An 11,137-nucleotide genomic window follows, 5' to 3' on the forward strand; every position below is an offset into this window, starting at 1 on the left:
GAAATCTCTATAAAAAAAACAACAGCGTCTAACCTGTTCCGGTGTGAGCAAGTCCAAAGTATGGAGTAGCTTGGTGAACATGCTGTACGGGCCACAGCCGTTTACGCAGCTTTCCGTATACACACAGTTCGGCATAAGTCATGCCCAATTCATCCTGCAGAAAACATGCAACTGTTTATATATGTGGGTTCTGAAGCATTTTCCTACTGACCGTGGAAAAAGCAAAATAACAGTAAAAACTGAGACACAAAAATGGAAAAAAATTACTAAATCTACGAACATTCAAGTAGTTTAAGTTAATTGTCTGCCATTATATTGTTGAACCTTTCTATAACCATTAGTATATTGAGGAACATAATTAACATACAGTACCAAGTATGTGTTTATTCTAAGTCAACAATTTTCAATGATGCTATGTTGTATTTAATTTGGGATAATGCAATTAAATGTGTAAATACATTCAATAATCTTATCTTCATGTACTTATGTCAGATTGTACCTTCTTGATAATATTAAGTGTAAATATAATATTTCTAGTTAACATGAACCAAGGTGGTTGGTTCTAATTCTTTATTAGCTTATCTTTTAATAGTAAGTAATTGTCAGTTAGTGTTTTTTTCTCAAATATAATTATTGAACTGTACCCCATCATGACAGCAGTAAGTAACTTAAAAGCCACTGACATACTGCTAATTTTGGCAAAAAACAACAACAACAAATATGGTTTACAATCTTAACATTGGATTAACCCTTCACTTGACTTCACATATCATGCATGCCAGGTGCAGAGTTGCACTTGATTTGCTAGCCTGGAAAACTGGCAACCCTGTCACCTTGGCGACCCTGTTACAGCGGCAACCCTCTTACCTCATCTGTCTGCGCAAGACGTCCGTCTACCAGGGGTTCCAGCTCTGCAGTGGGTGGGGCAGAGTAGATCCTGAAACACGAAACATTGTCCAGCACTACAAACAGTCGTAAGATCTATCTCAGACTTAATCTTAAATAGTTTACAAACGTCAAGCAGCAAAGTTAAAATGTAACATATGTTAAATTGAGATTAATGCAATAACTATAAAACATATTTATAAATATTGATGTATAAAAATTAAGATGCAAAAAAGTTCCTAAATTACAGGTGTCTGCACATTTTAAATGACGAATGCATTGGCGTGATACTTTCGTTTTTAAACGGCCTTAGAAGAATTATGATGAGAAATGAAAGCGCTAGTTTTTTAAGAGCCTCTTCTTATAGCATTACATACTTTAACAGATTTCATATGTTATGATTCTGCTACAGAAAATTAAACCGGATTTCCGCTAAGAAGAGTAAAATACCATTAAGGTGGCACAGGCTAATCTTAAACGACACTTTACTCATATGCATTTAGCCTGGTATTCCCAGAACGAGGCTAAAGTTCATGTAAAATAGGCGATTGTTATCAAAAGAGGATTAGAAATGGTAGATCTCTGGTTAAAGTCGTCCAACAAAACTGCACTTGAAAAAAAGCAAAACATTGCTATTAATATTTTGACTATTATAATCAATACATGCAAATAATACGCCTCACATTTCCCGATCCCAGGACCAGCAATCGCGAACCTGCAACGTGAGCTTGGCAAAGAGGTACACCACAACCAAACGAACTCGTGCCAATTAACCATCAAGAACTGTAACTCTTCACCACTAAGATATGCACTTTGACGAGTTTATAGTCCCATAGAAAATCAAAGTAAATTAAAGATCTTTCTTGAGTTACCTGGTATTTGCTGGTTGCATATAGCCATTTTCACGTTGCTTCTGAGCAGGAAAGTGTTGAATGTAAAATATCAAAGCAGCGGATCGGTCTTCTTTTCCAATTACTTCTAAATTGCTCTTTTTGACTTTCAGAAAACAATGTGTACTGCTTTTATTATATTTATTAAACGTGCATCTTTAAAACAACATGGACATACTCTGGAAACCAAAGTTAATGTACAGTCCACACATTGATTTAACCAGTTTCAATTTTTACTCCATATTATTTTTTTGTGGTTGATATACATTTTTCAGTGCTTTTTTCTCTCTTTTTTCTGTTGATTGCCTTTCATGGATGCAAGGTTTTGCAAAGCACTGATTTATAGTTCTTTGGCTGTAAGAAATAGAAGTCTATTAAACTGCTAGTGTTCATTAATGTCCATACATGTTTGGAGAGCACATAGCTTGTGCAAAGTTAAACATATGGCTAACAGCTGCACTTTTCTTAGATTTAATTTAATTACATGCAAACTATGAAAATGGTTCCTGAATGTAATATTGATAATCACTTCTAGTTGTGTCAGCATTGTGTACCGGCTCTTTTTTCCATGCCCTCGCCTGAACGTTCTGCAGTGCCTCTAGCCAACCCCATGAACGTTGAAGACTGTTCAGGCTCATCTGAGACCAAACTTGACGCAATGCATTAAGTGCATGCCCTTACTGAACGTTCGGCAGTGCAAGGTTTTCCCGCAGACCACCCTCAAGAGCCTTGAAATTTGGTACAAGCTTTGGTTCCGTTGTCAGTATGTGTCAAAATTGATGCATACTAATTTGGCCACTTTCTGAGAGAACCGAGCTCAATGCATGTGCTAAAGTGTCGTACCAGATTAGCCTGTGAAGTCTACACAAGCTAATCAGGGACGACACTCTTTGATTGTATGGAATTTTAGTATAAAGAAGGTCTCGTGTAAACAAAAATCGAGTCTGGGCGGAAAGTGACGGCCCTTATTAGCCTGTGCGGACTGCAAAGGTTGATCAAATATGACACTTTAGGCACTTGCACTAAGGCCCACAGAGCAATTCTCAATTATTTTATCCATTTAAACAATGAACGTTGGTAGTAAGCTTAAGTGAAGCAAGTGAAAGTTATTGATGATGTTTAATAGAAAGTATGCAACATATCCAAATTCAGAGGACACATTGTGTAACAAATATGGTATTTGTGTTCATGAAAAACTGATGACATAAAATAAAACTTGATAAAAACTTAAGATGTTCATGAACTACTGTAGATTCATTTTTATTCGTCGGCATGAAATTTTACGGTTTGGCAAAAAAACCTTTTTGGTGGACACATATATCTGTGGATTTTTGATTTTCTTTGAACAGAAATAACACGCACAGTAATGTATGTTTCTTATTGTGCAATATGTTTGTGTTATATTCGTGGTTGGGTTAATCTACAAAATCAACACAAATTGATGACCCACACATTATAATGATTTTACACTTTAAGTAGTGGACTGTCAGAGAAGGCACCTCCTTCGATAACAAAGGCAAAAAAATAAGTCTACAAACTGATTAATCAAGGGTAGGAATTTAACTAATTAGAGGTATTAAAAATAATTTTCTTCTTTCAGGCAATCTATAGATACCCATCCTGCCAATATGTTACATAGATACCCCATCTGCTAATATGTTGTCTAGATACCTCATCTGCCAGTATGTTGCCTAGAAAACTCACCTGCGCCTATGTTTCTTAGATACCCAACCTGCCAATCTGTTGCCTCGATGCCTCCTCCTGCCAATATGTTGCATAGATACCCCACCTGCCAGTCTATTGCATAGATACCCCACCTGTCAATCTGTTTGGCAAGCTAAGCAACTTGGTTTCTTAGGACGAATTTTCTGAGTCTACATAACACGTGATAAAGGGTCTCCCTACCAGCTCCCCTGGGGTCACTGGGGTAGTAGCTGGGGTCACTGACTGTCCGCCTACATCGGATAACACGTGGGAATCTGGGGGAGTAAAACAACAAGGTCGGGTTGCTGAAAATTGAACGGCCAATTACCGATAAGCGTACTTCGGTTAATTGTTGGAACAAGGTATTTATGTGAATTAATTGTTGAACCTCAGAACCTTACATGTATGTGTTCATTGTAAACAAATATGTTTGCTTGAATTATTTTCATATGTATGGCTAAGTAAAAATTAGGATGGCATCGTTTGTTAAAATTAATTTAAGAAACCTTAGCTATTAACGATGTTTTACTTCCGCGTGCTTGTCCCTTTCACAGGTACAATGCATTGTGTGTGTGGAATTCTTTTGCGAAATACACGTTGACCTTATTGTGATATATATGCATGTGTATTCAACAGTCGCGGTGACACGACGACTATAATAAAAGGAGGCTTGAGGTGTATACAAAGGCATAGTTGCTCCTTTTGTGACTGACCCTTTGCAAAATACTGGATATTATATGGCTGCATGTTGCAACTTGCAAAACAATTGAGGAAAATGGCTAAAATAATTTTGATTAATATATTACCAATCGCAATATAATACCTAAAGGGATTAATGGCAAACATGTAAGTTAATCCATTAACCCTTTATGATATGTCAAAAAACATGTGTTACATATAACTAAGTTTATTTAAACCATTTGTTTTAATGAGGCTTTACAAAATGTGAAAGTAACGGCTAGATCTAGTTGTGGTGTTGATTCTCTTGGAAAGAAACAAACCAGACGGAAAAGTTGCTGTGGCAAAAAAACTGTGAAAAGTAGAGAAAGCAATTTAAATTGGTTAAGGTTACTAAAACTAAACGGGTCTAGAAATAAATGCATGCACTTTATACATAGACGCATAGGATTGAAAATAGTTCCCCTATAAATTAACCTTTCTATTATATAGCAAGGTTATTTCAAAATAAATAATGCAATGATTCTCAGGTATAAATCATGAATCCGTTTAAAATAAACAAAATACAAAATTAAATCAGTACAATAAACAAATTATCATTAATTATGTAAACTCAGCGAAATTACATATAATCTTAATTATACAAGAGGCGTCTAGATTATATTAAAACAAAATCAGTGTGGACGATTTAACAGTACCGCGTGAAAAATCCGTACATATTTGCATTTACTCAAACATGTATAATCATAATATTGATGTTTCAACATTGCTATTCGTTTTTAATACCATGGTGCGTTGAACAAATAGTGATAAAGTGGAAGGTGTACTTGTTGGACGTTTAAAGAATTAACACACGTGTAGGAAATGAGTTAAAAGCAATCGGATATTTCCTTGGGTTCCATCAAGAACATTTGTAATAATGCAGGAAATCAACGAAAGAAAAATCAATGCTGGTCTTCATATACAAAAGTTTAGACATTGTCGACATGTGACCACATCGGGCGTCATCAGAAAACTCATCATATGAATTCCAAAGTTAAACCACCGACCCAAAGTGAGATGTCGTCATGCATCTCTTAAGTAACTGTATATAAAATTATCACCAAAATATTGGAAGCTAAACTGTAAACAAACTGCTAAGTGCATCAGCTTATCAAATTAAGAAGAAAAGGACTAGATCATATTAGTAAATTACTGTTTGTAATACATGAAGTAAAGAGGTGGAATATGTCGGAACTGTGTTAATTCTGATGTGGCAATGTTCTATTTAGGTGGGTCGTACGTATTACGCAGATTTGCTGCATTAAAAAAGGCTAAAAAATTACGAGTTCAAAAAAGTATGTATTATAATAACATAAGAAATCTCAAAAAAGCCTATAGTTGTTGGAACAAAACATACTAAGTCGAATCCACTTTAGGTTTAGTAAACAATTGAGAATTAAGTTAGTTGTTAAGCTATTAATGAAGTTAACTAAAGGTACGTTCAGTTCAAATTAAAGGGTTAATCTGATAACGATGATGACACTGACGATAATAAGTCTGATGTTTTACTTAAGATGGCGAAAAAGGTGATTATGATGATGATTAAAGATAATTGCCCATTGATGATGATGAAGATGAAGATGAAGATGATGATGATGATGATGATGATGATGATGATGATGATGATTATGATGATGATGATGATGATGATGATGATGATGATGATGATGATGATGATGATGACGATGATGATAATGATGATGATGATGATGATGATGACGACGATGATGATGATGATGATGATGGTGGTGGTGGTGGTGGTGGTGGTGATGATGACGGTGGTGATGATGACGATGATGATGATGATGATGATGATGATGATGATGATGATGATGATGATGATGATGATGATGATGATGATGATGAGGATGATGATGAGGAGGATGATGATGATGAGGATGATGATGATGATTATTATTTTTTCCAATTTCATCTCCCCATTTGTGTTTCCTACTAAGTACAATTCAATTAGCCTATACGAATCTTCGGTGAAATACAAGTTAGCCTCAGTGTGATCAGTGTATACAACAATCGCGGTGAAAGGACGAACGTCATGAAACGGAAATATGGATATGGATTATATACAGAGATTTTACAAGGAATTTTGAACCCAAAATGTATTGATCCACTCTTTTCATATTGAAGGTTTAATTAAGATAACGCAGCAAGAATGTCAATATGTATTTCTTCCTGCTTCAAAATTTGCTGGCAACTCTGTTCGATAAGAGTAACAGGCATACGTGCAAAACCGCATGTATTTAAGTTGTTTATTACAGCTTACTAGCATTGATAGCAATTGAGTGGGATTTCCCAGTTTGTAATCAGGTTTCACTTATCCATTAAAACAAAGACGCGTTACCGCGTTGAGAGCAATCAGGAAGTATTGAAATATCATGAAATATTATCAGTCGTGCATGGCCTCATTTATATAAAAGCAATGCATTGACAAAAGTTGTCTTGGTGTTATTTAACCGTTTGCGTGCAATAAATACCCGTGAGATATTCAACATTTTAATAGTGCTTATTAAAGGGGCCTTTTCACGTTTTGGTAAATTGACACAATTAAGAAAAGTTAATATAAAGCATTTGAAGATAAAATATCATAGGATTCAGCTAAAATTTCAAAACAAATGCTCATTTAAATGCATGAATATCGATCTTAGAAAGGCCTCTGTCATTAATATTATAAAACAAATGAAAAACGTTGACAATAATTCCTTTTCAACTACTCGACGTGTGTTTATATCATTCAAAGTCATATACATAGTATTAAGATCATATGGCTTTGTCCAATAGTATTTGAACAACATTTCTGTTATACCATCTGGCCGTTCATCAATTGGATTTTCCGAAACACTTGTTTCTGTTTGAGTGAATATGTTGTTAAGTTTTACACAATGAGATTGGCGGTGTACAAAAATGAAAAAAGAATGGCCTAAGCGTATCTCGTGGGCTACAATTGTGGGTTTTGCAAGTACTGTTCAGCTATGTTTACTGACTCCTCTGGAGACAAGCACTGACCAGAACTACAGTTAATTAATTCTGAAGAGGCGTTTCCCCATATTATTATTAAATCCGGCTAGCCGGATTTAATCCGGCTAGATTTTTTTATATCTGAAAAGAATCGAATCGGATGATACTGAATAAAATAGCGTCCACTGTATATTAGATTAATGGCATTCTTTGAGATTTAACACGAGTTATCAAAACACACAATTTAGTAAATGACACGTTTACAGTGTACTTCAACGACAACCTTAATACAATGCTTATAACCATAAAATTACAATGGTATGCACTTCCATTTTCCGTTCTTCCATCCATTCATCTAAATTTATTTCAAACCACCCATTTGCTGGAAATTTTTGTATCGAAATTTGAATGCTAGCCAAACTGACCAACGATTTAAGAAATCGTATAACCGGCCGGAGCGATTTATTATATTCCTATGGTTTCAAATTATGCATGACAAACACACACTCTGAAATACGTGATAGATTCGATCGATACTTTTAAATATATTTCATTGTTTTAGAAACCATAACATCCAAATTATCGTCCTTGAAATCCAGGGTCTAGCGTAAACAGCTGTGTCTCGTTACAGAAATATCGTCACATCAGATATGTCATATATTGCGTAATCAATTCAATAAAAATAAAAATACGGATAGCTGGTTTGGAAATAGATTGAAGTGAAGGATCAAGATAGGATGACGTGTAATATAAAGGATAACTCACGACAGAGATTGACCGGACGTCTATAATCGACTTCTGTCGCATACTGGCGCTCGGGTCGGAGGTTCTTTTGTGTTTTGTCTAAATGTGCTTTTTTGTCCTAACGTTAAAATTTATATCAAAAATACAAGACAATCAACGAATATAATATGTATATTATTATATGGTTATTTAACAGCGTTTAGTACAATTCTGTGATATACATGTACTCGTACGCAGCTGGTACACCCAAATTGGAATCGTCCATCGGATATATCACCGTGTTTTACACAACGATTTTAAATAATCTAACAATACAAAAATTATTATAAAAAACACATTCATAATGTACACAATCCGTGCAAAATATATCAACTGTAAACAAAATAACATATAAACATATATAATCATAATAAATATATGTTTCTGTTTTATATAATTAAGCTGTCCAGTCATTTACATCAAACAACACAAATCTTACCCATGTATACATGCGTGGTAAATAACTTGACGAACTGACACTTGACTCTTATGACTACATTAAGCTCATACTGTGTTTCGTTAATTAATTAATGGTTAACATTTTGAAGGAGAGTCAGAATATAATGCAACCAGAGCCCGATCTGCTTCTTGAGCTGCTTGAGCCACTTTTCGGCGATCGTGACCCAAGTGTTTTTGCAAGTGTGTTCATCAATTGAAAGGCCACCTGTGCCTGTTTAGACTCTTTACATCCCGTTTTGCAATATATCGCAAAATGCTCGCAATTATTTAACAATAAATTACACGAGTTATATAACAATTAAATTCCACGATTGTGGATTTTGCAAGTACTGTTTAGCTATGTCCACTGACTCCTTTGGGGACAAGCACTGACCAGCACCATAGTTAATTCTGAAGAGGCGTTTCCTCATATTATCAGTAAATCCTGAAATGTCAACAGTGCAAAGCTGAGCATCAGCCGCGGTGTCTCCCGAGAAATGTGCAACAACCTCCTTGTGTCCTAGGAAAATGCCGTGGTGTGTATAACCTTTGCCGGGTTCTCCAATGTGATCTCCATCTTCTAAATGTCTTTAAAAACAATTTGTTAGTTTGCAAAAATATATTGACGTGATATGTTAATATGCACAATTTAATATGTTTGGCCATATTGTTCTTTTAAGGCGAATAAGAATGTGTAATTGAGTAGGATGCGAAACAATACTGCTATATTCTAATCATTTAACGTCGTTGAAATTTCGCTTAATAACCGAGCGCCTTTGAATATATTTAAAGATGTGTTTTACTTTATATATTTTGAACTAGTATAGTCATAATTATGCTGCTCTTTCAGTTAAAGTGATGTTTTATTTGTAAATGCATTAACTGCTTTTATAATTAACGTGTGTTGTTTTTGTTTGAAAGGGACACATCGTTCTTTAAGCACCGTCTACAATATGATCATCATTTTAATGCAAATATAAAACATAATTTTTGAATGATAACAATGATACAAATATATAACAAAATTTACCTCACTTCATGCATCTGCTCCGAATCTTTTGATTTTTTCATTGCCATTTATTGCAAATCTAGTTGAAATGCAGTTGATAAATAAAATTGAATGTTTTATCTTCAATGTTCACTCTTGGAAGAATAGATGTGTCGTTAAGAACGGAGAACAAGCACCGAGATCGAATGTTTAAACAGGGAAAATCTCAACGTTGTTCAATAGTATGTAATGCACGAAATAAGTATGACACGCAATTAGGAACACGTAGAAATATCGTACATTCGTTACTGTTTCGTCGAGACTTTTAAAAAATGCGCTCTAGTTTTTTTCTTGAATATACCAGTTTGATACTTATCGAGATGTCAGAGACAGCATCTGCCTGGAATTTCGCCAAACAAAACCCACATATCTGAAGGTTTTTAAGTCAGTGTTCTACATAAGGCCTAATCCTATTGGTAGCATAATAAGTGTTCTGACATAATGCAATACGGAGGTCATTCTTGCATTTTCTGCTCAGTTAAGCCACTGTATAGGATGTCATTAGTGGGTGCCCATTCCTACATATTGTGTATGCTAACAAAATACAATCGTGTGGAAAGAGCACTTCTGTATGCCGTACCATTTGATTCAAAAGTACAAATATGCCAACAGCTAAAAGTAGATATCACCGTGTTGACAAAATTGTTACCGCGGTGACAAATTATGACAAAAGGTATACGCAGATCTAGCACATAATTTTAGACTAGTCCCGTCAATTATTCTTACGGCCATTGAAATCAGCCCAAATGCACCCCTAAAGCTCAGCCTTTCCGGAAAGAACGCTATTGTAAAAATTCATAAAAACATCGTCTTAGAAGGATATTAATAGCCTCAGTTCGCATTTGTTTATCAACACACGAATGTTACATAACAGAACGAACACTTGAACACAGATTTGACTGATGGCATATACACCATAACATTTTATTTCTCTTAGACAGGGAAGGGAGCATGCGTAGTCTGGAACTTACTGGGTTAAAGTGAGGTTAGTTAGAACTAGCTTCGAAGATGGCGTCGTTTTCGTGTTTTTCGTAAAGGAGTAGCGGATATTTTCCACCGGTAAGCCACTTTATATTTATATTTCTTTTTTATGAATACGCCCTTTTGGCTGTATGGTGTTTTTGCTCCCCTCGGATTTTTGTTTCAATACCGAAGACGTCGAAATTAAACAATTATTGAGGCAAACCCGCCACAATTGTTGTTGACTTTCTTGACCTTCGATATTTTGGATGTTCGAATATAATGTTCTAGTATTTTAAGCCGTATTTGTGCATGTTTACAGTAAAATATAACATATATTAGGATTATTGTATTATCTCGACGCGTGTTTATTTCTATTCATTTATTAAATTCGAAATTATAATGTTTCAACACCCTTTTTGGAACTGACTTTCAGCATAAGTTGGGACCTGACTTTCAAACGGCAAACACAGTTAATAGCTATGTTAGGATGTTTACAAGGGGTAACTGTTGTGAATGTTTTCCGCAATTATGCGAATGTTTTTAATCATGTGTTCTTATTAAAGGTGAGGAGTTAACATTTTGTTTTCTTTTGCAGTTGACCCAGTATGTAATATATAAGGAAGTGTTCCGTTTTAACCAGCCATTAGCTTATAGGTGACATTTACATTGATATTTCTCAAATTTAACTCCAACATCTGATGTGCGTAATATAAGGCATTTGGCGGTAGTATTT

At 35.0% G+C, this 11,137-nt stretch overlaps 1 long non-coding RNA gene across 1 annotated transcript; it reads right to left on the bottom strand.

Moving 5' to 3' along the window:
- Positions 1–8,071: 8,071 nt before the first annotated feature.
- LOC127854251 (uncharacterized) lies at positions 8,072–9,566 on the bottom strand. The gene is made up of 2 exons (XR_008036986.1): positions 9,424–9,566; positions 8,072–8,981 (listed from the first exon to the last, which is right to left on the bottom strand). It is a non-coding gene; the product is annotated as an uncharacterized LOC127854251 (long non-coding RNA).
- Between the last annotated feature and the right edge of the window lie 1,571 nt (positions 9,567–11,137).

This window comes from Dreissena polymorpha, chromosome 12 (genome assembly GCF_020536995.1).
Source record: "Dreissena polymorpha isolate Duluth1 chromosome 12, UMN_Dpol_1.0, whole genome shotgun sequence".
NCBI classification, from domain to species: domain Eukaryota; kingdom Metazoa; phylum Mollusca; class Bivalvia; order Myida; family Dreissenidae; genus Dreissena; species Dreissena polymorpha.